Genomic DNA, 26692 nt, shown 5'->3' on the forward strand with positions numbered 1-26692 from the left:
ATTACCGTTAGATCAAAAACACACGTGGCGAAATGTGTAGATTGTGACAATATGTCGTATAAGTGGTTCTCTACCTAAAACTAGCGAAGATCATTGTCAAATAACCACAGGCTTAATTGTGCCTCCCAACTAGTTGGCGTAGATCAACCAATTAAAAGTGTCAAGCGGATCGTCACACTCTCGCGACGCCGTTGAATAATCTAAGCTCGGACGTTTAAGGGCCACGCTCCATTTAGAGCCTATGTAAGGTCGTTGTTTCATTAGGCGTAACGCGTAGGATAACTATCAAATACAAGTAATTATTTAAAAGCGATCGTTAGTTCCATAGTACTAAATACACTACAAGCGTAATCCCGCAATGTAATTGATTAGGAATATTCATTGCTTTATATTATTTATGATTATGTTCACTTTCAACATGATCCTGATTGACTGCCATGATCCAGATCCTGACTTCTTCTTATTCTTCCAAATCCGCCTATTGGCTCTGAGGTGCGCTGAAACGGACGGCCTGAGCACAACAGGCATTAGGTACTTTAGTCTAAACCAATTTTTCGCCTTATTCGATATTGTCCTTCGTCGATCTGTTACAGATAGTTTTAAGCAATGATAAACGTAATTCGTGCCCTATTACATCCTTGATGTCGTGCCAACTAAGATGCTTTGGCCGCGTGAAAGCACCTGGTTATATCGAATAATATAGCATTATAGTCCAATATAAATATGGCAACGATGGCAGTAATTTATTACCCTGTCAATGAACAGAGCCGATTGACGGTATCACGGTAATGATGTACGATGGCCTTTCCTTAATCTTTTTATCAGCAAAAGAAGATCTAATAACCGAATGTTTAATTTATTTTGCCCTTATGCAGTTTCATAGATATATTTATGGAAGAGGTTTGTTCAAAGGGAGATTTGATCAGTAGACAATTCTTCAAAGCTCGAAGTTTGCCAGGCTGGAATTAGGACAACAAAGCTTGCAAGTCAAAAAATACAGGTCCATCGTGCGTTTCCAAGCATTAAAGACAAAACTTACTAAGAGTTTTACGCGTCATGAAGAGTTTCGATGGAATGTCAACAATATTTCACATATAAACACTGTTTTAATTGGTAGTAATGCTCTAGTAGACGTCCAGCGTTCTGCATTTTTGCTAGCTGGTTGCTAACTAATCGCTAGCTGGCCATTATAGACATATTGTATAAAAAAAACCTGTTATCTAAGATTATTTGCTCTATCATCAAACAGAAGTGATTCGACATGACTGTCTATTTATTTTATTTATCTATTTATTTAGGATTTATATGATAAAATTATAATAAAACTCGGTGACAATTAAAACAAGATAATTAGAATCGTTGAATCTTCTTGATCATAGAAAACAACTGAGCGGCTTAGTACAACGAATCATTATTCGTTGAACCTGACAGGTTTCAAAGTTATCAAACAAAGTAACTGAGTCTAATAACTCGTCTAATAAGCTATATAATAGCGGTTAAGTTATAGGATCGGTGTGTAACCTTCTAATTGAAGAATTTGATTCATGAAAAATTAAATAAATTCAAGAACAATTCTAAATGGCATAAAAGTTAGTTTAATTGAAGGGAGCAAAAATTTTACATTGCAATAGTCAATCCGAAAATTATGTCATCAACCATTTTATGCTTTATCTGTTTATGTGTGTTATCAATTTCTCACGTTACACTCAGCTATCCAGATTTAGCAGTCTATAGTATATAGATAGGCTAACTGAAAATTATCGAGCCCTACCTTTCACTTATTTAGCTTCTAGCAAATTTCAAAGCAGAAGAGTCTAAATGGTGATGAAGAACACTATTGCTGTCGTTGAAAAGTAACTACGCTGCGTAACTGAGGCGGGTGTAAATAAGCCAGGGACAAATATCACATCAACAGTTCTTCTTCACATTTCTCATATGTGTATATATATATACATATATATAAACGCAGCCTCCGGACCCACGGGACTGGCTATCTATCGGTCCTGCCAAACCGGCACAAAGAAGAGAGGTTATTGAAACTTCGTTTGTTCTTTTTGGGCAATACTTTTATCACTACTTGCAGATTTAGTAATGGCAATAACAATGATATGAGAGACCATGATCTCCTTTACTACCTTGAAACCTACCCAATATTCTGGGATAGATGAAGTAAAAACCAGACCTGCATGCACTGACAAGGGCATGCTAGGCATTTTTTAATTGAAAAAAAAATATGGCAATTATTAAACTGCTATATTTTTGTTGATAATTTGTGATAGCTTTATACAGTGGGTTTGATATCATTTGAATATTCGGGATTGATTTCATGGTTTCCTATTCAACCTGATGAATAAATCTGTGACGTTTAGCGATAGAAACAATACCGTCTGCTTTGCAGTCGACAATTTACAACTTTCTCCCAAATTCGTGATAAAATTCACCCTGTTAAAGTCTAACCCTGTATATCGCTTGCAATTGTACTAGAAGTAATATTAATAAACAACAATTTCCTTAATTGCCTATATACAGCTGTACACAAATATCCCACATGTGTTACCTGTCACGACATGCCCATAATATTTGTCTTGTTTACCAATTGCTTTTTGTCTCAGTAGATACTAGAGTTAGTTTATTACAACGGCAACTTTGGCGTAATTTCATGGCTTTTCTGTTTTATGACAAAACATAAAACTCATCATGCTTTGATAACGCAATAAAACGCATTTCTATCTTAACTCTACACGTACAAGATTAACTTTGAGCTATTCTTAGTAATGGCCCGATCATCATTGTCAAAGTAATCCTTACGAGAGCCAGCGCCGTTCGCTCTGCGACCCATAGACTTCCTCGCCCCCACTTGCGACGGCCATGAATCGCGACCATCCTGAGTAATAATAGTACAGCAATGAGTGCGTACCCGCACACCCGTCTGTGCAAGAATCGCATAGAAACAACTATAATGTTAGGCAGCATCACTCAATTTAACAGTCATGTACCTCCCAGTCAATCTGTCGAACTGCGTGTTGTGTTGTTGGAAAACTTATAACACAAGGGTTATGCTGCACCCACACCCCTGTAATAATGCAAGCCGCAGCAAATGTAAACGACGCAGACCAACAAGGTTTGCAAATATCATGATGTAAATGATGAGTGTATTCGCGGGGGTGATGCAAATTACTGTAATACTGGCAAAAGAATTATAATTCATTGAGCACAAGCAGCGCCAGCCCTCAAACCTGTTGTTCAGATGGCTGTTGCCTTTTGCGATCTGTCACCCAATGCTCTTCACTGTCTATCTTCGTACGGGGTCGCAGGTGTTACTTTCAACGTTTCGTTGACGTGACACGTTACCGAAAAGTCAGTCGCATGCCTTCGTTGCTGGCAAAAATCGCTGACGATTGACAAATTCAGTACATGCCCATATTCACATAAAGAAAAGTAATATCACTACTTAGAGTTAATACTACCAAAGTTCCATTACAGAGTTCTATATACCATCATTCTGTGGTGATGTCGCTTGCGTTGTCGATCAGTTCTGACGCTAAAAACGTTCTCGTCGCATGTCTTAAACGTGCGCGCGCCATGACTACCACAAACAAAATGGAGCCCCCTCATAAATGCGTGAATCCTGTATCGGAAGCCTGCGATGGAGGTGTGTTGGATGGAAAAGCGTGACGAAGCTTTACTAGCTTTGACAATGATGGACGATATCAACGTGACCTACGACACCGTTGCCACAGTAACAACAGTCAGTAAGACCGCCCCTACCAAGATGCACAATAATAGGCCAAGTGGCCAGGTGAAATTTGGCTCAGAAGCTTCTCTCCTTGGAACAGATAGTCAGAAGAAAAGCTACGTTGATGTGCCAAAGCGGACGCTCAATGAGCCAGAAGTAGAATGACTTGATCAACCGAGCCGACCTGTAAATGTCCTGACCGACCTGCGTCCACGTTTCGGTGATGCGCGATCGCTGACGAATCTGTCATGGCACTCGATCACAACAATATTATTATAGCTACGGGCAACATCCGCTATCCTTCTATCGCTGTCAAATCTGTAAATAAAAAAAGGGAAGCGATGATGAACTTGCCATTTGGTGGCCACATTCGAGCATGACACTATGGACACCACGACACGTGTCAGTAGTAGGGTGATGCTAAAACGCCATGTCGTATCGATCACGTTATCCTAACATTCATAAAGCCAACTGCTTGTTACGTTAAGGACTTTTTTCAGATCAGTTGTGTATCTCATACGAGCATGTCAACAACGCACACGAAAAAACACATCAAAATTTCGGATTAGGAAGATGTCGTACGATTTTTTTTTGTTCGATTCCTAACAAAACGTTTTTGCACACGCAGGGAGAACTAAAAATGGTAGAAATTGAAAAATGGAACCGGCGACGAGGCCAAGAGAGCAATGTGGATCAATTTTTCATTGGTAAGCAACGATGAATGCTACTGCAGAAAGCACAAGCCTGGCGGGTACACACAAAATATGTCCTATACCTTTGAGAAATGATTCCCGCTCGTGTCGATTGGCCCATACAAGTCCGCTAGCTCTGACCGTGATCGTGATACTATAGCGACTAGTGGCAAACCGGACTCGAAATGATTATTTTGTAGAACTCGTTTTGACCGTCGTTATCGAAGTGGTTGGTAACCACTCGTTTGCGTAAGGAACCCCAGTCCAATATACGAGCTGACAGTAAATGTTCAGGACTGAGAAAATCAATTAGATCAGTTCCCAGAGGCTCGTGTATCTCCCATGCTTCAAGGACTACACAGTCGAAAGGTTTAGTTATAAGCGTAAACTTATCTATGTATAGATTTTAGAAAACCCACGCAAATTCATAAAACCCTTCTGACGTTTATGCCGTTCGATACTTTTCGCTTGTCGAATTATATTTTTATATATATTTGTTCTAAACTGTCCGGTTTTATTAATGCCGCGATCAAAGAGACGAATTATGTGGCATTGCTACGATCAAAATGAACAGAAACAACGACAAATTTAACGAAGGAAGGGAAAAAAGAAGACTATATCTTGCATTTTCGAGCGATAATTAACAATTTGAAATTCCTTGAACCGTAGACATATTTCTTCACTGATCGTTCGTGTGAAGATTGCGTCGAGACAAAATATAGGGTTGATAGGATCGAGATTGACAATTATGCAGACCTGTCTGCTAATGTTGAACAAATTATCTCACACAAAAAGGGTGATCATAGCGTAATCTTCATTCATAGACGTTGCTCTCGCTTTGCTATATAGCTAATGCCGTAAATTACGGTTCATACGCATTGCTTATAGATCGGCCCATTGGTATGCGTAAGTATTAATATATTCACATGTTAAGTTAGTTAGCTGCAATTATAGTCTTGTAGGATACTAATATGTATATCAAACCACCGTAGTTCACCTGTACTTTTGGGCTGGATACTGGGCGTTCAGCCTTTCCTAGGGAGCAAAGGTCTCGACAGAGCTACGCTGTGGGAGGTAGGGTGAAACTCAAAACGAATTAAAAGATTCAAATTTTGTCAAACGCCTTTTTTTACATCCATTTATTAATATTACCATGATATTATATTTTTTTCCCCTAGACAACGCAGTATGCACACGTCATGTTGAATGAACATACATAATCTTTTATCCTCACGCTTCGGGCTGTACCATGATATAACTTGCTAGCCCGATATTAAAACGAGGCGTTCTGCCAGTGTACTGGAACTATGACTGGTCGCATAGAATTCTGTATAGACATAGACGCATGCATATGTTATCCATGGCACAATATCAAAACGAAAGTTGCTAATCGCTGGAGTACTGTATATTGAAATAACTCGTTTTCGCGTATGTACGTGTATGAGCGTGTGAGCCAGCAGGCACGCTGGCTACAGATGATATTGCTAGTCTGCGATCGCTACCTGGCCTGGAAGGGCGTCGAAGGCGGCCAATATCAGCGCGGCAACTGCTTGCGCTGAAATCGAAAAGTGAGACTTTTTAACGTGGCGGAAATGATTTGATAGACGCCGGACAGAAAGAACGATGATAACCAATACGTTGATAGCCTTCCAATTACTCTAGAGTTGTTCGTTGGCGTAGTACTTTCCATTAATTCTAAATGAAAGAAGTTGCGACATAATAATCCCGTAAAGGCAGAGATTCACTGCTAGCTTTCTCTGGAAGTGGGCTATCTCAACCGGATTGACCTGTTGCTATGATACGCTAGTTACCTACGGCTAAATATATGTCTCATTATAGGAACTGTACTATTAAAATAAGTATTCGGTGCTGAAACCCATAACAATATCCCGGTAAGGTAATATAGAAATTATACGACTTTCCTGTCACTGTATTCTGTTGTCACGAGTGACGTACAAAATGGGAAGTAGTGCAAAAGGAAAACGCATAAAATAACAGGCACCCGTTAACAATGTTCAGGAACAATCAATTTAATTCGTCAGCTGAAACCAATTTGCTCATACAGTAACAGCTATGGCACCTTCGGGCAAGTGGTAAAAAGATTACGATTATCTTATCATTTGTTCTTTACATATGGACATAAAAAGATAATTGTTTTATGAAATTTACGCACACGGAGCGCAAAGCCTGTTTTCGATTGACAGAAGCCAGTTTTCCGTTATGGCACCATCATCACGTACTTTGTTCCGCTTAGATAGTACTATTCATAGATGAACGGGTTAGAACTTCAACCGAGCAAACACCGATGTACTTACGTAAGGAATTTTATCAGTTCGTCTCAAACCCTGGGGTCGGGAAAGCTAGCCCAGTATTCTTCCTTTCACCATTCAGCTTAACGCCGCCACTCGGGTTTGAGGATTTACTTGATACTTTTTGCTTTTGCGAAACTTTCCCCCGCCCTAGGGTTTCGCACGCAGACTCACGGTTACCGTAACGATTTACGCCAGAATAAATTGCTATTGCAGCAGTAGCAGCGACATCAGCAACCGTAATTGTGGTGTCGATAGTAGAAATGACGGTAGCCGTCGTAACAGAGAACTGTGGAACCACACCATTGTCCATCTGTTACGCAAAAGATATGAGCGTTTAATTCGCACCCACAAGCTAACCAGATGATATTAGGAGCTTAATAGGAAACCTATATTGTGTAGTTGTTCTTGGAGGTTGCTACATTATATGTAATAAAGGAAGTGGGCCACCATTACAACAAGGTTATCATAACAGGAGACACGCACATGATATTACATCATTAAAAGCACTGCCAGCTGATATGGGAAGTGAACGTAGTCTATATTGATTATCTTTTTTTTTTTTTTTTTTTTTCTTACTAACAGTTTAATCGAACAGAGTGTCTTTAATGGGGTACTAGTCAGATCAGTTGCTCTAACTTCATATCGTGTTGAGGGGATTGAATTACTGAAGCTTCGAAACGTGTTGTTCGTTTCCTTATTGAAGCGCACCTGTCATGCTACTATATATATATGCATATGTATACATACATACTGTGTGGTTGGAGATGCATAACGAAAGGCTCAAGTATAGTAGATTAAATACTACAGCCCGTACAAAAAAGTGAGTCTATACAGGACTCGGTACTGAAAGCCCGCGAGAATTCGAATACCGAAGTGACAGATTATATTCCATAAGGCATATACAACTCAATGCAGTCCTATATATAGAAGGTATTACTATTCGCATAGTGTTGTAACAGATTACTGAACAATTCTTCAGTAACTACGTACCTAATCTAGAGTCTAGCACAAGGAAAGGGCAAACTTTTAGGCCACAGGACGATTGCCTTGAGCGAGCTCTGCAGGAGCCTTCCTGGTAGTCATCCAGAGCTTATTGCAGTATCTACCCAAGGGAAAAGCAGCGCATGCATATTTTTAAGTTAAACCAATGTAGGACCTAAGAACTAGTCACTAATCGACTGCAGTCACCAAAAAGCGCAAGCCGGAACCAGTTCAATTAAATGGAAGTAATGTCTTCAGAAACTGTTGACCTAAAAGTTGACATAATGAATTGTAAACTCTGATCATGGCAGTCTAATTTCTAATGACGAGTTCTTGTGGATCATTTCTAAAATCGACTCCTATCAAGCTTTATGACTCCACTGAAACTTTTGCTATAAGAATTCAGCTTGTATATATATTTATGTACGTGTTGCGTTCACAATGAATTGCCCTCAGACAGATCGTGACCTGTCTGCCAATTTACTTCGAGATCGTATACCACATGCAATAGACACTGAATCCGTACATCTTTAGATTCGTCCTAGACGTAAGCAAGTATGAGGCATAATTGTTTATCGTAAAAATACTACGACGAGCTCCAATATTAACCGGAAACGACGGTACAGGTGAAATGACCACGTATCTATTAATTTAGTAAATTTTATTCCATTGAAGATTTTGTTTAATTTTTTTTGCCTTTCTTTGACAATAAAAGGTAGCTATGAAATTTCATCTTTTGAGTAACTTTGGCGGTACTTTTTTTTTGAGTAACTTTGGAGTAACGTGGCGGGCATCGTCAACTGACGCAGAGACGGCCCGCTTGTAACCCAACTCAGTTATACGCCTACTGCGATAGCTAGAAAATAAGTGCAGTGATATACGCTGTGAGTGGTTCATTACAATAGCCCTATCCTGACACTGTTGCAGTTATTATGTTATGGCTACACACAGGCTGGTGGTAGATTATTTTTCGAAGGAAATAGGTTTTCTCAAGTGACAGGCGGTCCTACTTTTCGTGCTTGTCCGCTAGATAACCAAAACGGTTGCATTGAAAGCAGACATAAGGAAATTCCGTGCAGGAAGAACCCAACAGGCCGACAAGATATTCATAGATCGACAACCGGAAGAAAGCCTAGAAAGTCAAACTGCACGATGATTGTTAGGTAAAAGTGGTGGCCGTCTGTGCAATTAGGGCAAATCGGAGAAAGTGCAAAATTGATTAGTGAAAACTACACGAGAACCTACAGCGAAGTTTAAAGCTGTAGTACAGAAACTTGGCCATTAGAAAAATAAGATAGTAAAGTGATAACAGTTACTCTGGTATTATAATATCGTCGCTCCGAACATCACTGATATGGTAACAGTGTGACGATAGATGCCGTCTATATGATGAGAGAAATCGTATGCTTGTCCCTTGGACCGTAGACATTGATACAATTAAGTGCTGATTCGTACCCCGCCGTAAAACTAGAGAAAATGACGTTTTAGAAAAATCGAATAGACTCATTTCCAAAAGAGAGTCGCTTTTTTATAATGATTACTTTCATACTATCCTAAGATTCTATACGTTCACCTCTTTATTAAAATTATTTGGCTTTGCCCTTGAGACTTGTTTTAAGGGCCGGAAGGACAAGCAAAGATGTGTCCACGGCCTGCGTGTCGTGTTGCGGTGACAAGCGGTTTTTGTCATATCTAAGAAGCTGCGGACCTAAGAGCTAACGTTATCATTTGCATGGTTCCTTAATGCTTACGCGGGTTGTTAATTTAGTTTAGATATATATATATATATATATATAAATAAATAAATAAGACATGGCTCAATTGGCTAAATACTTTAAATGCTATAAGAATGTATAATAACTACTCCTCGATTGCGTAAAAAGACCTTTAATTTGCCTAGCCTTTTGTCGCATTCGGTATTAACTAGGTTAAAAACAATCTCGGTGCATAGATTTCCACTTTAGGAAAGTATTAATTTTACTCAAGTTTCTGCGTCTACTCCGATTCGTTTCTATGGTACATTATTCCCCTGAACAAGCCATATCCATATATCATCGGCCTCGTCATCACCTGACAACTTTATATATATTTGTTCGGTGTGGAAGCACATAATAGCGGCACATGTCCTGTCTTCTTTTCTACTCGTTTTTTTTGTGTTCTAAAAGCTTACCTTCTCTATGATAACGTAGTTGTACTTGGTCGACCAAGGTCCAACTACCTCTGCTGTGACTGAGATGCTGTTAGAGGTAAATCGGTTAAACTATCAGGAAGCAATGGGGTCTGTATTTGGTAATAAGTCGTCTTCAAACCTTTTCCGCCGGCTGTCTTTACCATACCAGTATGGTAGTTCGAAAGCTGTCGATAAGTATGCACTATAGGAACCAGGGTTATAAGATTACGACTGTCGATACGGTTGCCCTACTCCGCTCGTAAGATAAGAAAGATTCCACTAATAGTTTTGCTAATTATTTCGATACAATCGGATATGGTATAAGCAGGAATAGAAAATATGCTTTTTGACTATTTCTACCATTCGGCGGGAAGACAGCAAATCAGGCACTCGATTCTGTTGGTGCAGCGATGACCTGACCAGCGTGTTAGGCTATGAGAAGCCAGCTGAAACAGAACAAACGGATCCGATTCACGGTGAGGTAACACTTAGCGGCATTCAGCTGTTGAATTAGATGGTACTGCCAAGTACCGCGTCTTCACCTAGCTAACTGGCTAAGATTGTAAACGCTAGGATCGCAGAGAACAATTATGCCTTTAAATAAGTACGTCATCAACATGTACCCCAACCCCCTATACGCTTAGTGATTTCTATAGGTAAAATAAAAATTATACCGACCCTCGGCTTGACGCGTCGAATAACGGTATTTAGTATAAGTTTATTAAAAATCAGATATCATGTAAAAGCAATAATATGATATTTTATAAAAATTTCTATCACCGAAAATTCTCGCTGTCTATTTTTTGGATAGTACTCTATAGATTATTAGCCACGGCGATTCTGAAGGTATATTATCGAATTTTTAGAGCTAACACCGAGCTTAAACGTTGGATTTTAGTGCATCTTATATTAACGCTGGAGCTATTCATTGTCCTTGCCAGATACGTATATTCAACCTTTAGATCCACCCCTGGTATACTGTTAATGAGTGTAGTTCCTGTGTGCTTCATCTTGTTTACTGGACACCATACGGAGCCGCTCGCGTAAGTTTTTTAGTAAGAAAAAAAACCGCCCTTTAGAGCATTTGAATTTACATGCACAATTAGCTAATATAAGAACAACTAATCCAGCAACACACCTATTGAGATTATATAAACCATTCCTTAAACTAGAACAGGCAGGTACACTGTACCCATCATTATTGAAGTACCGTTTTTCTAAGCACTAATGGATGATCGAAGTTGGGCGCTGTTACATGTTAGAATTTTAACATCATGCGTTCGCCAACAACCATCTAAGTCGCTCTATTCGTATATGTCTAGCTATAAGAGGGATAAACTATACAAATTATGTTTTTTCCACATAGGCTGGCAAGAATACATCTGCATATTGCTCGGGCAAGTAAAGGATTCTGCATAGCTTAGATTGATGATGAAGAACAGTTGTTCTAGTGAAACTCGACTACTATCGTAGCTTAAGCAAACAACCTTCGCGGCTAAATCGAACGACCTCACCGCCTGTCGAAGCGCTGCCTATAACAAACGTATTGTCGACAAACGGCAACGATCATCTTAACCTGTGAAAAGTTCACATGCTCGAAAGACAGCCATGACCGATCAACTCGGAGTATTTTCTATGTTGAACATCGCTTTGTCTTGACAACGAGGCACCAGCGTCATGCATCTCCAAACAACTAATCGTCTTCTACAAACCGATAGAGACTTCTACGGTGACTGATGCAAGCCTTGCGATGAACAGATCTAGCCACGTCTCGAACTTAACGGGTAGCGTGTTTGCCTGCTAATCATGGCGACTCGTTGTAGCGTCGAACCCGGCTATAGTCAGACAGACTTCGTTTCGTGGGAACCGGCCGTTTGCCTGATGGAATACCTAACAGCGATACCGAACGTAGAACTCGAAACATAGATATCCAGACATCTAGCAGTACCTAAGGTAACTCATCTACCCATTGGCAGGCTGGGAGAGACGGCAGCTTTTGACTGTTTCACACTATGGACTATTGACGTAACTGACAAGATGATGTGTCATCTAAAGAAGCTGTGACAGAAGTATGCAAAGAACTACGAGAAAAATTCGTTCAGCAGGAGTTGTTTTATGTGTGCTCGTGTTCTGCGGTAAATAATAAGACGATTATAGTAAAAGGCTAACAGGGTGGCAGGTTAACTCGTTCATTCACGAACAAAATTAGCATATTCATGTGGCCTTTTCGTCCATTCTAAATACAGTATATGCATATTGATACGGACCATAGTTCAAACCTCGCTAGATACCAAAATAAGTATTGTCATGTACTGTTTACATTATACGGTCGCCGATTGCACGGTGACTGCGCAAACGTTAGCGTTACGTGAATTAGCGCTGCACTGGTCGTTTAAGGATAATTAAGTCCACGAGCTAAACCAGAACTGAACGCTGGCCCAGAATATCTTTACATGACCCGCTTCGACCTGGTGTTCAAACTTTCCGAAGTCTCGAAAAAAATTCAGTCTTTCGTGTTGCCCACGTACAAGAAACCATATTCAATAGCAGAAATGTACAAGCCAGAAGAACGACAACGCCTCATCCCTACAGAACCGTAGTGAGGATCCGCTGATCATGTGGCACGAGGGGGCAATAAAGGGGCGGCGGGTGCAGGGATAGCAGACGAGCAAATTGTCCAGAAAAAAGTTTTCGCGCAAGTCATGAGTTGTCCATTAGCCTGACGCGTACGGACTAGTCAACCAATCTGACAGATAAAGGGAGATTACGCTCTTGAGAGACGGCAAAGGAAATTTCAGCTACTGTACTTAAAATAATACGTATCGGTATAATCACTGAACAGCGCAAATGGCATGTCTCGATGATGCGCTCAGATATTAGTTTCGTTTATGTTTGTCTGAGGCCTTCACCCAGTGAAAGACGGCCGTGCCACATTGTGCTCGTCGACATAGCTGCTCACCTTGTTACCGTCATCCGCGTTGTTATTAGCTCACCATACAGATTGACACTACCCAGAATTATGAACGGTGGGCCCAGAAAAATTTATGCGAAAAAGAGAGTGGGGGCAGCAGTGGTGATTGTAAACCTTGCGGTTCTGGTCAAAAAATAATTGAACACACGAAATTCCGTTCAATCTCATGGTTGAAATTCCGGAACTTTGAACGCGATGCGGCACCTAAACACCGGGAAGATGACGATAGAATGGAAGGTGAGAACAAGTCAAAACCTTGATCTCCGTATGTTCATATTCTTGGAGGAGTTCAGGGGGGCACCAACCCATTAATTTGTCCTGTCTTTGTTACGCTAGATATAGCTTATAATAGTTGGCCCTCCGCCTATTGATGCGCAATGAATAACCGCTCACTTCGATGAAGCATGATCAACAATAAACATTCATATGTGTGGCCCCAAACCTCTATCTATTATTGAAATAGTATATTGTGCTATTCATTCTCAAATTCTTCCGATTCGGTACAAATTAAAAACAATTAGATAAGTGCCACTCACAAAAATGGCGCAGAACCTAATTCTTCTTATATATGTATAATAAGCTCTAAAGAGTACGTTATTTATATCCATACAGTTAATTAAATTTCGAACAGGCAATAGCTTCTCTTACTTAACAAAAAAAGCCTTTCGTAAATTCAATTAATGCGTATCCAGTATGATTTTCGGTTATCCCTTTCCGTCTCCCAACCAATTGATTTATTGCACCTTTCTGAAAATTTTTAGAGTTTAATCTTAAGGAACTCATCGAGCTCTTAATATCTGGTTCATTATCCAATGTGCTATTTTTAATTTCACTTGGAAGTAATTGGAAAAAATTGCAATTTGCTCACGCGAGGTCTTGAAACTTCTCTCTATCTAGGCGGCTTCAACGACTAAATATGATTGGCTTTGCCTCTACAAGTGCATTTTTTCTTTATGTACCCGATGCAGTTGAGCCATATACAGATTCTTGACCTTTTTAAACATTTTGCGGTATGTAAGAACTCCCCAGACTGGTAGAACGTCAATTATTGTCCTTTTCATATAGGACTCCGATTTAACGTTAAGCATGAACGCACCTAACGGATCTGTACGTTAATTTTTACTCTTGTCTAAAGCTGTAGCTGCATGCATTGTGGTTGAGTACCGGAAAAAAAAAAAAACCGAGAAACCGTGTCGTTTTGTTGCCGTACAGTCTGCAAGGCATTTCCGTCCTATCGTTGAGAAGATACCATAAATTCAAATGTCTGACCATGGTCATGTGTTCACAGCCAACCTACTTGGCAGAGATGCTTCCCAATCAATGTCTTTGTCGGCCATTTGGTCCAAGACGCCATCTTTGAATCTAGGGAATCGCTCTCAAAGAGTCCCCTAGGTTATAGAGCTCTGGTTGAACAGTAGCGAAACATTCCGGCTTGTGTTGATAAACCTCTGATCCCGACAAGTGCAACAATCAGCTATTGTCAAAAATGCCCAGAACTGAAGAATTATAACACCATAAATTTAAAAAAGAGAGAGGAAGATTATTTTCAAAGGAAATAAATAGTGCTAAAGAGAACGCTGAGAAACGCGATTACTTTTTGACACACATATAAATATAGACATATATATTATCGTGATTGCTAGTAATTTGTGCGCACAGCATAGCCACGCACGAAGGAAGATCCACTCGTTATCGTAGATCCATTGTAATAAAACAGATTATGTATCTAAAGTTAGTTATCTCTAATTCGATACGATACCTAACTCTAGCACACGTATAGTACGGAGACTGTGAGTTAAACATATCTCGGTTAAGTTAACCATGACCTAATGTCGCAGTTAGCAATGGTGCTCTATATTAGAATTTGGCAATCCATTGATATTTCTGTGCCTGAATAAAGTTTAGTACTTTTTTGGGTTTCACCGGTTGCTCAGGCGTTTTCACTTTAAGTAAATTGTCATATCAACTAACGAATAGCGTCCGTCACATTTACTGCAAGAGCCCCATTTCATCTTTAAGTTTGTTCATGACGTACGTTTCTACGGAAGTTTTATTTTGTAAGCAAAAGTTACGCTAGTTGTTGTATACCGTTATATGGCGACCTGTATACTATTATTAGGATTATCACAAGCTAAAGTTCTGTGTGCGCATCTTTATCAACAGCGCCGCCGCGGCCTCAGTGTATCACAATGTATAGCCATACATGACCCAAATAGGGAACCTGGCAAAACGTCTTAATGGAACTCTTAAAGATGCCCCTATTAATCCGATATAAATAGCAAAAGTTATGACAGCAACGAAAGCTAGGTTCAAGCAACGTCATCTACCGCATAACATATTGCATATATTTGCTCATAATAGTTATCTTCGGAGCAAGCCATGGAGGAAGATAGCATTTTTCAATGGTACGTACTTGCATAGGATTTTTTTTCGTTGCCCTGACTATTTCGTTGCCTGTCCCCCTCTCGTTCGCTCCCCATCATCTGCAATGCAGCTTGATGTGTGATGATTAGCGTTCAAATATCAGTTGCGGATATTCAAAGCTGAGCTTTAAACGATACGAGTAGTTCGTATGCTGGAAGACTCAGACCCCATGCCACTTCTGTGTACAGAGAAGACACGAGGTATGTATCGTTGCTGTTCTTGCTGTCAAGTTGGCTCTGTCCATTTAGAAATGATTACCATCGCACGGTGATCATCGTTTACAAGCGCATACAATTACAAGCAAGGCACACTATTATACCGATTATATGTATCATCAACGATTTCTGAAAACGGCCGTATATATATAGCATCTTTTCATATTTCTGTTTGTCTCGTTGTAGTGACTGTATGCAAGTATAATGGCTTTACTTAACTCGCCCGATGAGTGCCCTTCAGGTTTATACCAGTAACAGCCGTTATATGCCTGTCTATGGGGCTATACGATAAAAACTGTTCTGGTTGTAGTTGCTGGTGTTGCTGTTACCGCGGCCTGCAGCAACAGTGGCCTTAGCAGCCTTCCTCTTACGGCTGGTACATTTCGCCTCTAGTTGTATGCCGACCTATGTCGATCTTCAATAACAATCAAACAAGAAAATCGGCACAGATCAACGGAACGATGATCCGCGCCAAAGTTTCTGTTCTGTATTGACCACTAGTCAAGAAGAACATCTGTACCCAGTTTCTGTGTATTTGTGTTTGTGTCTGTGCCGCCTAGTACTTATTACGTCGGATCAGACAGCTCCGCTTAATCAGTCACATGCATGCCTATGTTATGCTATCCGCTCTTATCATATCGTATCGTTCGCGAACGAAGCGCTTTTGGGTCGTCCCACGTAATAACGATGGCAGATAGCAACAGAACTCCAGAAAAGACAAAAACACGGCCGCAGAAATAGTAGACTGACCACACACAGAAAAATCGCGGTTGAATGGCTTGCAGCGATGGTGTTCACTGAACGAAAGACCGTTCTGTTATTTGTAGAACTGTTAGTCGTAGGTGTACAGGCTGATCACGATCCTGAATTTCGGGGAGATTTCCTCTAAGGTCAACCTGGGCTGTACGCCCGCGTCGCGGGTAGGTAAAAATAGGTTTTACAAATATAATGCGGCACATTGGATTGTAAACAACGCCAACTGAAAGATCACGGACGCATGATGAACTAGTAGGTGACTAATGATCTTTTGATCGTACTCCAGCTCAGTAGAAACGTATTTTTCAATAGAAATGTTGAAACCTATTATGTAGCGTTTAATAGAGCGCCCAAGTGAAGGGTGACGTTATAAGGTCCTGTGTTGTACAATACATATATAACATGTTTTCAAAAACTTGCCTAGTTTGCCTAAAGTGATGCATTGGCATTATCTTATATCCTAATTATTCACTTTTCACAGAAGTTTCAGCAACGATATATAGAAAAACAATATTTAAAATTTCTTTTTTTAGTCAACTTGTTATCTGTGTCACATTAAGTTGAAATAATTCGCTGTGGCGGCAAAAAACGGTTCTTGAGTTTACCAAGCTTTATAGTGCGTAGAAGATAAGTTGACTAGACAAACGTTTTGTGATCTCGCCTCCCATTGGCAACTGGTAAAATGTTCCGTGAGTGGGACAGGGTTCATCGACGTTATTAATGTGTTAATATTTTTTTTTTATCTCTATATGAATGCCTCCGGTTTGTTAATAAATAATATAAAATGCATATTTGCTACGCATACATACATTTACTGCACTTAAACCGATAACTTTACATAGTAAAAGGAGCAACAGTAGAACCGTATGAGTCAAGTACGTAATGGATATGTGTTGTGACATCTGTGCCACACTGTTCCTTGAAATGTATTTCATGTAACCATTCGAAACTGATGAAAGAGAGAGGATTTCGTAACTTTTTATAAATACAACTAGATAGCTTAGACAAGATACTCGAAGTCTATGTTTAATGGTTAAAACGCCAGTAGACGTTGCTATATGGAAAGATAGCGACCATGTTTAGAGAAGGAAACATATTCAGAGATGGGCCATATTATTAGATGGACAAGGATACAGGACTCGGCACTATTTTCAATTATACATAGGACACAGGATAGGTAGTGCTTTGAGGACATTATTTTAATAGGTTCTAATATAGGTAAAGATGATTTATTTACCTAAAAACGCAGTCTTTTACTTGAATTCTAGCAGTAAATTCATACATTATGTATGTGTCGTCGATATAATCTAGTTTGCTTATCACTTCTTACCAAAAATTGTCAAATCTGGCGTTGAAGAAAGCGTCTAATTAGCTTTCTAGATCTTCTTTACTTTCAGATGTCGCTATTATGAATTTGATTTTCCAACTATTGAGAACAGTAGTAACTCATTTGCAAGAGCTGCAGAAGTTATGAAGGATGTAAAAAAAACATCATATTCAAGCTCTTGTAAAACGTCATAAAAACTTTTATAGATCTGGTATGGTCAAGCCAAATACTCGCGGCTTATCTTTTCGGCTAGCTGACCGGTTCCTTACTGCCTGAGACTCTCATCGATCTTGGATGGCCGACCGAAAAGGGGAAACGTCCTCAAGGTTCACAACCGCATCTTTTTACTTGGCAGACCTCTCCGAACAGCCCTCTCAATTGTTATATCTTTACTATACGCAGCAAGCTTCTCTATCCGTATATATTTGGTATTTTTTTCAGCCTGAACTTAACGTGAAATTTACTTCAACGACGAAAGTACAATGGGTCTATTAAGGAAAGGGGGAGTACTTTCGGATACCCTCTATGGGAATAAAAAAAAAACAGTGGAATAGTGAAAAGTATAGCTAGAGAAACTATCCTTATTTGGGTGTCGACACATTCTAATGACCACCATCTGTCGCATGCAGTATTTGGATAGCAACAACACCGGCATATCTCTAACGTTGGCTACACGTCCGAAACTGCAAGCCTGCTTCCACTTTTCGGCAATTTCTTCAATAAGATCGCAGGTATCGATTGTCTATTAAAACCTGCTCAACGGGTGCTTAATAGCGTAATTTAAAAAAAAAAAAATCTATAAAAAACACTTCGCATGCGTTTTCAAAGGCTAACATATATAATCAAGTTCTTCTTTACATTTTCTGGTACCAAGAACTCACAAATATTTGTATGCCGTACGGCAGTACATAAGATAAATCATTTCCATGTTTATAAGTCATTAATGTAAATTATTCGCTTAAGTTGAAAAACTAAGTCAAAAGCCATAAAATTCGCGTTAGGATAGATACTGATAACAGGACAGCATAGTATGATACGACATACGATATATCTTGTCTTTCGTACTATTATAAGGCCATTCAGTAAGTTCAAATCTAAACTTACTATGTCGACTAGAAGGCGGTTACCGGGACACACACAGCTACTTGAATACGGACCGCGACGGTTTATGGTATTCGGCTAGTATCACGGTTTTCTGGTAAAATTCATCGAAAAACACTACAACTTCGCCATACGGTACGACGCACCGCTACGACCATTTCATAAAATGCAATTTCCCATCAATACAACTACCCCTAGAATCTAATGCGCCGATACCTCACTCAGCCTACAAATGGCGACTCACTTTTAACCCCTTGCGAACAAGCCTAGCTCAATTCACAAACAGGGCATGATTTACAACTGCACTGAAATTCTATCGTTAGCCATCGAATACCGCACCGCGACACTAGTAGTAGTGCAAATAGCCATGATGTCTCTACAGTTGCACATGAATACTGACGCTGAGTAACGGTCTAGATAGACAAAAGTAAAAGCTTTTGAACTTCTGAAATCAAAAGTGATACCGCTCTTCCATTTGCTTAGTCCATATTTGTCCTACGACGAGGCTCCGCGTACGCACTATATCCGAGTCCCGGAAGTTAAATCTAGCACTGTCCGCCATCTATTGTCGCCACCACTAAGCTAAATGAGAGTTGACTCGGCTACAGCCGCTGCTGCCGGAAGACCTTGCCCGATAAGTAGCGCGAGCATTAACGTTAGAACTAGTATCTATTCATCAACTTAGAAACTGTAAGTTGCTCCTTATCGTCCGTCTTCATGTTGTAGCTGTGAGCATATGTTAGTCGCCTTGTAAATAATCGTCCATGGCCAGACATCCGGCGATCCATTGAAAGCGAGAGTCGTTCTCCATAATTTGTTGTCTCTCTACCCCCTGGTCGGTCAGCATCTGTTTTTATGGATGGCAGTTGGCCTACCTGACAGATGGCTGACACTTCATAAAGCTGTATGAGCTTGAACGATACGTAAATGACAAGTATACGACACAAACAGGTTTTTCAATTGCGTTTTTATCGCTTATATTCTATCTAGAATATAGCTTTACATATATATATATAGCTACTTACATTAGATACTGTTATTGTTAATCGTGGGTTTAGATGTAGATACACTTGTGTGACATTTCTGACGATTTTCGGACTTCCGATGAACATTGAGTACGAATGAAAATAGTTGGTCGTAGATTATCGATTGATGACAGTAGGAAATTGAAGGGTAATGGTAGAACGCTGAAGGAACGCTCTGACACGTATACTCTACTAAAGCTAATGTGAATTTAATTATTTCTGTGTGGCTATGCGGTCTCTGTTATAATGAAACTTGCTTAAGAAGAGATTATTTTTTAATTAAACAGCGTAAAAGGCTTTTTTTTTTCATAAACAAACTCTTTACAGCTGCATCTATGCTGCATCATGGAAGGACAACAAGACCTATGAGGGTTTTTCGATCACGAAGGTACAGGACTGCAGTGAGGACGCTACTTCTTTTAACTCTTTTTTTTTTTTTTTTTTTTTTATCTCCCATTGCGAACAAGGTCTGCTTAGATTCTAGATGTATCACAGGGTATAAGCACGTGTTTGGATGCAGATTTTTCAATCAAGTCAACGCTTTATGGAAGCGCAGATTATCCTCAAAAGTGTGTACAAAATGTCGATTTTCTATTTAATAGCGGTCTTGCCAATTCTCCGTTTTGCATAACTGCGGACCCGTTTTTGAAATGGATACCCTCTATATACGTTTTCGATATAACGAAGCATACACGTGACGGCAGAGATAAGCAAGTGAAATAAATAAATGAAATGTACAATTTCTATGGGAGTATAATCATGGTCGATAATGAATTATCTTGACAACAATATTTAGTCTGATTGAAATTTTGGTATGCGTTTGTACTGATGCCGCTCAGCCCAGTGTCCTGACAACTCGCTAGCTTTATTATCGTCGGACATTTCTCAAACAATGATGGTGTTTTGTCACTTACCGCGCTAGAGGTATCTTTTTTCGCACGCTTAATGTAAAAATCCTGCCGTTGTTATCATATCTATGCAGTGACAGTTCTGCGTAACATTTTTATAAAGGGAAAAGCTCCCGCCTGCTTCCTGCGGATAACTTCCTACATCGGTCGTCGTCGCCACTATCTGTCTTAAGTAAGTATCAATAACTACATCGTGTGCATCATATATCCGCTTACAAATGTGCATGATTAGGAATAAAATGACGGTACATCTTGGGTATGTAATTGTTACTAAGTGCATTAATAAGGTCACAAACGCATTTCTAACGACTAGAAGTCTCGGATAATATAGGGAGAAAGGAAAGCTTTCACGAATTCTTGTGTGCAGGTGAGGTGACGAGTGAAAAGTTTGTTACATACGCATAATGGCGTACTAATCGCTCGATCACGTGCTACCGAAACTATCTAGCGTTCTGTCAAACGACGTTACTGATGGAAGAAACTGAGCGCGAACTAAGGGCAAAGGACTTATTTTTGACCAATTGACTATTTGCTTGTAGTAAAAGGTAGGAGCCTGTTCTTCCCACTTACATATTAGGCGCACAGGTAGGAAAAAGAAATTATGTATCGACGTTAAACCTGCATCTTGTTATCTGAAAAACTTTCGCTGAAGGCAAAAGATGTTTCTCACTGATTTGCTTTTTCTAAAAACAACGTAGGTTACATTGCATCCTGTCACTAAACCTGTAGCAGGTACAACTTCAATAGCAACGCGCAGCCAGTTGAATTACTGCCACGTGTCTTCACTGTAATCACATTTTGTATAAACTGAAAACACTCTTATTGAAAGTATATGGAGAGATAAAACAAGCCTCGCCTCTGATGTTGTGCACCAATATGAACCTGCACTCAGGTATTTCTAGGACAGATGCCGCGATATATAGGCAGAAGCAACTACTCATAGATGGCAGCGGCTGCAACAAATGGCTCAGTATTCAGCCAGTCATACTTGTTATCCCTAAGCTGCTGTATTATCTTAATTATATCCTATTGTTAATTTCTAAAGAAGTCTCAATGTGTCTATTCTCTTTTTGGCATTTATAATTCTGTATGTAAATAAATCCTCGAAATTACCTATTTTATGTATAGCATTAAGAACTTGACCCGTTAACAGTCTAGACGGGGTGGTCTTTACTTATAATTTCTCCAATAGAACGATATGCTGTTTCCTACCGCCCTGTATAAAAGCTGCAAGGAGTCACCGCCTAAAAATAAAAACACAACATTCGTTGATCGAACCACATGAGCTTCGTAATTCGATTGTTTAGTTTTCGACCAATTTAGCAAACGAGAAAACCCAGATGATGAATAAGGGACAGGATCGGTATCCTCTAGACTGCCACAGAAGGCATAAAGCCCTGTAATATAACTATAACAATACAAACAACTGCTATTACAGCTACATTGCGAGTGGCAGTGACTGTCTTAGCAACAGGACACTTCGACGGGTTCTGCGTATGCCCGCATATTGCAGTTTTTAGATTACGCCATCAAATCTCTACCGTATCAGAAACCCATGAAGAAACAATCAGCCCCAAAAAGACCATTCAACTAAACGAAGGCAAAGTAAACATCGACCTACCCTCCCACTTCAGTTCACGGTATCCAGATAGTGTTGTGACATGGGAAAATGCAGAACTAGAACCTGTTAAGGAAAGCATATCGATCGAGCGATGGCAGATGATACGCGAGTCATTGCTCATAAACATCTGAGCGGGTGATCACCTGACGACCGTCTCAAGAGGCAGAGTGGTATTCTAAATGAAAAAGGTGGTCACAGTAGACGAACTTTACCTTTGTCCATTCCATGCTAAACAGAGTAAAGCCCACGGTAGTCCGTGCTGACTATAGCCTATCGATCGCTGCGTGTTTATGCGTCTATCCTATTATCATGGCAAAATAATTTTGCCCCACCGGCAAATACCGATACCCTCAAATTGTTCACAAATAATACTACATTTTTCGTACTTCATTACGTCGCGTCACGTCTCAATACGTACAACGTTTCAATTTCATCCTACTGTTCTACTCATTAGACCGCAAAATATTGTTTAGCTTTTTGCTAACTAAATACGTAGCCAACAGTTACATGGATTAATTAAGGAAACAGTAGTTCAATGTCAGCGCGTGTGCTGCTTAGAATGTTAAAAAATGGCAAACGCGAAACACATTCAATTATTTTTTTAATTATTGCAAGCCCCATTAATTAACATAGATGGAAAAAAGGCGATCTTTGCCCTTTTTACTACACCGAAAGTATTCACTCAATCAAAACAACAGCGAGCAATGGAAACTACGAAGTACGGTGTATATGTAGCTCAAATGAAGCTTAACGGTTAAAGGTATTGTGAATATAACAAAGAATCAGGCTCTAACTTATTGGGAAAGTAGGAAGGTTCATTTTGGCCACATAACGCGAGTTCCATGATGACCTATTTTCTAAACCCAATCATCGTTCCAGCTACGTGGTCGCCATAAATGTTTTACTACCTAATTTTTTACTACCATAATTTTACTACCATAATTTTAACTCCTTTTTGACAAATAATGCGCGAATAATGTAAATATGGATCTGCCTAACCGGCAGATTGTTGGTTTTCGGATATCGCTGTTTGTCGTGATATAGTAAAGTAAATTAACATAATCCGAGTTTGCCCCGAAGGGGCTGTAGGTAGACCAATCAGACACGATCAGTCGATGTGGCTTTCGTCTCATTCTGTTTATTTATAGGCTGTCGTGTTACTGAGTGATTTATCTGAGAACACCCTGCAGAAGACAATGAAAAGAGTTAATGCCTAATCGTGTTTGAAAATAACTTCCACTCTTTCAACTTCAACTTGGAGTTTTAATAATTTATGATTGTAAAATATAAAATATCATTAAAATAGCATTTTCATCTGGAAAGCACGCCGTACTGCGTGTGAACGACTGAAATCGATCAAGTGTGGCAGCAAGATCGAATATATAGATGCCTCACAAGCTGGGCTTCACCCCAGAAACCGAGGCACTAACAAATGCGTTTGATTCCCTTCAGAAAATAGATGAACATGCTTCGAAGCGGTTCATTGTATGCATCAAAAACGGATAATGGTTGATAACTGGATGTTTTTACACTTGCGGTAACATATTACAGAATATTACATATCTTCTTTATAGAAACCTACTAGATTAGATAGTTCAAGCGCCCAACGAAGGATATATTTAGATTACGTCCATATGCTCAAGGACTACAGTTAAAGCCTCAAATTTAAAAACACCAACCGATACATGTTGGTAACTGTTTATATGGTTTCTGCTTGTAGCATATTCTTATTTATAGCCATTTATTAAAACGGATACTAAAGACTAACGGACAAATGTAGTATTTTATACACGACGATGTTTTGTCACCTGTGAAAGTGTGATCTGCAGAAGCATTGACGCACGACTGTTGATGAGTGACTTTAATTGTCGTATTTTGGACAAAAATTAAAAACTAATGGCAGAAAATAGATGCGGAGCTGAGCTCAAGAGATTTCTATTTGCTCTGCGTAAATAACTGAAGTGTTTGCATACGGAACATTCTGAGCTTCAATGGAATGACGATGAGCATGTCATATGGAAGCGCTTCTGTTATAATATCAACGACAAATCATGGAAAACCGTATACAACCGTATATCGTATATAGACGTACAATATTCTAGGAAAGTCTAGGTTTATTTCTACAACTAATACAACCGTCAACAACAGGTTATGCCTAGTAACATCGCCAACCATGACTACCTGTTATAAAATTCACACTGATCTGAGCTTCATCTTCTTTCAAACTCAATATCGTTGAAAAAGTAATTCTGTAGCATATAGAAGAAATGCTATACTACGCACATTATCTCTGTTAGATTTGCCGTTAACGTCAGTAACCGTAACGTCGTCTGAAAACACTTATTTCAACTGTTAAAAACAGTGGGATCAACCAAAGTTAACTTATTAAAATACTAATTGGAGCTCTTAAAGTAAAGCAACAATCAGTATTTGAATCAGGTAGCCACTGCTGGTTCAATCGACAGTCGATTTTTGCTCTATAGAATTTTTAGTTTATTCATGTTGGTCTTAATATTTCCTATTTTTAGGACAAATCTAATCTATAGCATCGCCAAAAATAACTTACTAATTTTTACTCTAAACAACTGGCCAGTAGTCTTCATTCGACGTTCTCTCTGAGCTGCTTTCTAAGCGAATCACGCACGTACAATGTCATAGTGCTAAAGATACTTCATCAATTAATGTAATAATAATAATAATAATGGAAAACAGCGACACGAAAAACCCGTTCTTGTTATCGTTCAGAAAAATTTAAAGTGCGCACAATTTCAACATAAACAAATTTAAAAAATAGATATTATTTCCTATAATACGATTTTTCTTTATGAGACGTGTAAATCGGCTCGTTTCACTTTTTACTCTCTTGTAAATTGTTTCAGTGCTCCCTTAAACTGCGAGCGTTACCAAAGACCGATCGTGCTCTCATTATCTCAAAGCACTTGTACAGATATATTTGATATTTTAGTGACTGGCGACGATAAACAAAATGGCGGCAAAGTTTACATACACGGCGGTGCAGTAATCAGATGAATCCCGCAGAAAACCTACTTTAAAAGGATGTGCCTCGCTTGATCTGGTTGATGTTCTGGGCGAGAAAATAAATTAAAAAAAACCATAGCACAAACAAGCTATGATTATTTTGGTTGTCTGGAACTTTTAGTTGTCCGACTGAAAATAGAAAAAACATTATTTTATGTTTAATAAAATTTTTCAAAGGGTTTGCAAAGAAGACAGTATAAGACACATGAAATGGTCCCCAAAGATACGATAGGTAACATATGTGTTAGCAGGGGAAATGCGGCAGGTTGGCGTAATTCTACATACAGCATTTCTAGCACCTGTCGTTCCTTTAAAACCTTCATGAGTCTTCAGGCTCTTTTTCATTTTGCATTGGCCGTCAGCAAATATTATATATTAGCGCATTTGTGCACACAAATACCTCACGAGAGCTATCGTGACATGCACGAATGCCATATAAGAAAAAAAAAAAACCTAAATTCCAAATCTATAATATTACTAATTGGAATAAATTTACTTAGTTTATGTTCGTTTAGAGCCTGTCCAATGAAGCTGTAGAAAACGTTTATTGTCGTAGACCCAGCTAAGTTATTTGAGTTTTCATCAGCGTTGCAAAACTTCAGTTCTATTCAGAAAGTGTCTCGAAAATGTCCACAGGATTTCATATGCACTATCAAGAATGTCAAGAGAAGTTACAAAACCTGTCATCAGTTAACTATAGGATGTGCTAAAAACTAAACTTAACATCTTAGGCTTGTTTTTCACATGAGTCCCGTCAGAAAGTTTTCTAGGTAGATTCCCTAGGACGCCCCGTTTTTTCTTGCACCTTAAAAGCTCTACACGGACTATTTGTAATGGTTTCGCCCGGGATATTTTTATTAGCCAGAGGGCAACGTGACTCTCCGGAGCACTGAAGTCAACTTTTTCATCCATTTTTTCAGGACAAAGGATAGTACCGTAGATATATATATACCTTTAAGGATTACGGCATGACAATTAATAAAAATATGTTGTAATTGATTTTCGTATTCGCAGTTTACTTACCGTTCAATTACTTTATGCCTACTTGTCATTATCCAAGGTCTACATCGTCTTATGTTTTGTAGGGGTGTCCCCGACTGTCGCTGAAAAAAGGTACATGTATATTTTAGCATGTAGACCATTTTTTACTATGTAACACATGTACATGTACTGCTGATGTCATTGCTCGCTTATTTGAGGACAGCTTCAAGCAACTGGGTGAGATTGTCTGGTCGGAACGTATTGCCGTAATAATGCCCAACGTACTTGCGGTACCCATAAAGATAACCCATAAATAATAATTATAATGACATTTGGCAGAAATCTCTAGAAAAATAAGCAAATATAAAATCTTCGATAGTCATTTAACGAAACTATGATAAAACAGTATGGACTCCAGTAAATCAATTTAATC

At 39.3% G+C, this 26692-nt stretch overlaps 1 long non-coding RNA gene across 2 annotated transcripts in view; it reads right to left on the bottom strand.

The window, feature by feature from the left end:
- Positions 1-5555: 5555 nt before the first annotated feature.
- LOC111243083 (uncharacterized) overlaps positions 5556-26692 on the bottom strand; it is a 30135-nt gene continuing 8998 nt past the window's right edge. For both annotated transcript variants that reach the window (XR_015318885.1, XR_015318884.1), the window contains 3 exons: positions 26302-26381; positions 6744-10337; positions 5556-5983 (listed from right to left, as the gene is read on the bottom strand). This is a non-coding gene — a long non-coding RNA (uncharacterized LOC111243083). The remainder of the gene's footprint in view (positions 5984-6743; positions 10338-26301; positions 26382-26692) is intronic.

Source organism: Varroa destructor, unplaced genomic scaffold (genome assembly GCF_002443255.2).
Source record: "Varroa destructor unplaced genomic scaffold, Vdes_3.0 BEIS01000001.1, whole genome shotgun sequence".
Classification (NCBI taxonomy): domain Eukaryota; kingdom Metazoa; phylum Arthropoda; class Arachnida; order Mesostigmata; family Varroidae; genus Varroa; species Varroa destructor.